The sequence below is a fragment of the Lepidochelys olivacea genome, assembly GCF_965140295.1.
Source record: "Lepidochelys olivacea isolate rLepOli2 genome assembly, chromosome: 11".
Lineage (NCBI taxonomy): Eukaryota > Metazoa > Chordata > Testudines > Cheloniidae > Lepidochelys > Lepidochelys olivacea.
This window is the reverse complement of record NC_140421.1, coordinates 75296794-75299767: the sequence shown is the minus strand read 5'-3', so window position 1 is coordinate 75299767 and position 2974 is coordinate 75296794.

Below are 2974 nucleotides of genomic sequence, written 5' to 3'. Positions count from 1 at the left end.
TTTACAAAAACAACGAGCACAACTAGTACTGCCAAAAAAGTACAGAGCCCTGGCCATGAGGGCCCTGCATGATGACTTTGGGCATTTAGGGATGGAGAGGACCCTGGAACTTATTCGTAGTAGGTTCTATTGGCCCCGAATGGCTGAAGATGTTCGCAGGAAATGTGAGACTTGCGCTCGATGTGTTCAAAGGAAAACTCTGCCCACGAGGGCTGCATATCTCAAGAACATCACCAGCAACAAACCTTTGGAGTTGGTATGCATTGATTTCTTGTCTGTAGAGGTAGACAAGAGGAATGTTGGAAACATTCTAGTAGTGACTGACCATTTTACACGGTATGCACAAGCATATCCCACACGTGATCAGAGGGCCACCACCGTTGCTCGAGTATTGTGGGACAAATATTTCTCAGTCTATGGATTCCCGGCTCGGATACACTCTGATCAGGGGCGGGATTTTGAGAGTCACCTTCTGAAGGAGGTGCTGAAGATAGCAGGAATTAAAAAGTCTAGGACAACGCCTTATCACCCCCAAGGTGATCCTCAGCCAGAGAGGTTCAATCGAACCCTATTAGATATGTTGGGAACTTTGCGACCAGAGCAGAAGGCAACCTGGAGCCAGCATGTCGCATTTCTGGTGCATGCCTACAATGCCACAAAGAACGATGCTACGGGAGTCACCCCATATCTCTCGATGTTTGGGCGAGAACCAAGATTACCCATAGACTTGTGCTTTGGTGTATCAGAGGATGGAGATAGCTATGAAACTCATCAGCAATATGTATCCCGACTAAGAGAAAAGCTGCGGGATGCTTATCGCTTAGCTACCGCTGCGGCTCGGAAGAACGCAGACCGCAACAAACATCGATATGATGCTAGAGTGCGTTCGCAGGAGCTCCAGCTGGGGGACAGAGTCCTGCTGCGAAATTTGGGTGTTGCTGGCAAACACAAGATAGCTGACAGATGGAAGGCAATACCTTACCTGGTGATGGAAAAGCTGGGAGATCTGCCGGTCTACAAGATCAAACCTGAAGACGGTCCAGGGCAAATAAAGACGGTGCATAGAAACCTTTTGCTCCCTGTGGGGGAATTGGTAAGCACCCCTTGTGAGATGGGCCACGGCAGGGCCGCCGGGCAGAACAGAGGTGCTAGACCAAAGCCGCCATCCAACACAGACAGTGGGCCCCCTGCAGCTAACTTACCCCTATTCTGCACATCTGAGAGTGAGTCTGAGGAGGAAGACACAACCCTGGTGTATCCTGGGATGGAGACAAGATTTCAGTCTCGATCAGCTGAACCAAACGAGAGTTTTCCCTCTTCCGCCCTAAACCCAATGGCGGAACTATTTAGGCCCCTTTCTGATACCCCGGTGCTGCTGATGAGACCCCCCTGTGATGACACACACAGGTTATTGGACAATGGGGACAGACAGGTAGAGGATGTCCTGGGCACCTTGGACCCTCCAGCGTTAGAACTAGGAGTGCAGGGGCCTACACCAGTAGCCGAGGGACCCTCCAGGGAAGCCTCTCCATCCGTCACTCAAGAGGATGTTCCCCTTACTTCGGCAACAGAGATTCTCAATAGACGAGACAGGGTGATAAGACCAGTGAAACGGTTAACTTATGATGCACCTGGGGTGACTAGTGAGGAGCCAATACATTTAGCACACAGGCTTGTGGAAGCTAAAGTGGGCTTCCTGAGGCCCTTTGGAGGAAACCAATGAGTTGGTATAAAGGGAGTGTGATTTGTCGGGACGACAAAGTCTCGGCTGGGGGGAGGATGTAAGCAGTGTCAGGATGAGCTCCACCCTGACATCTGGTGGTGAGGTGTGGCAAGTTGTGGAAAAGAACTTCAGGGGCCGATCTCATTTGCATAGGCACACCCACCACGCCTAGAATGAGACCATAGCTGCCCAAATGGTCACTTTGGCTGCTGTGGGATCCCCAGTGTCTCTGTTATTGGGGCAGGAAGAATAAATTGTTATTACCCTGATTATGGGAACTGTGCTTGGAACTGTACGTGGCCTTTTGTTACGATGGAGGGATTCACCATCATCTAAGTAGCACTCGCTAGGCAAGGGTCATGGGTTCCAAAACTGTGTGAATGGAGAGAGGCTGGGGACAAGTATTAATACTTGGTGGCATGGGCCCCTTGGTGAGGGCCTTACATGCTAATTGCACTTCCTCCTCTCTCCACTGTGGAATATCAGAGCTAATTTTGATTTCATTAGAAGTCTAGTTATAGGCTGCTGAGCTCACTTTGGGCTGACAGTGCACCAGCACTGGGGCTCCCCTATTATAAGTTGAATTCACCTAAGCGCTGAAATCACTGAGTGTTGTGTTAAGTAGTGGGGGAGCCTGAAGATATATTGTGGAGCAGTTTGCGGGACGGCTGGCGAAGCAGTTCGACACGGAGCAGTGTGTGGATGGCAGGAGCTGCTTGTGGGCCGTGGAGCTGAGCGAAGGAGTTCGTGGGGCGGCTGGCGGAGCGGAGCGCAGCTGAGCGAAGGAGTTCGTGGGGCGGCTGGCGGAGCGGAGCGCAGCTGAGCGAAGGAGTTTGTGGGGCGGCTGGCGGAGCGGAGCGCAGCTGAGCGAAGGAGTTCGTGGGGCGGCTGGCGGAGCGGAGCGCAGCTGAGCGAAGGAGTTCGTGGGGCGGCTGGCGGAGCGGAGCGCAGCTGCGCGAAGGAGTTTTGTGGGGCGGCTGGCGGAGCGGAGCGGAGCGGAGCGCCGCTATGGAGCTATGGGGCGGTCAGCTTCAGATCACGTAAGGTGCCTCTTACCCCCGTCCCATTTCCACCCAGGTTGGGAGGTAAAGCTCCGCCGATAAACTTTCGAACTCTGGGGCTGCCCTGACCAGGGACAGAGACTTTTGGGGCATTGGACTTTTGGGGTTGCTGGACTCAAGAACCAAAGGGAAAAGGGCATGCCCCAATTTGCCTGGGGTGGGGTTGTTTTTGCTCATGGGTTGTGTTATG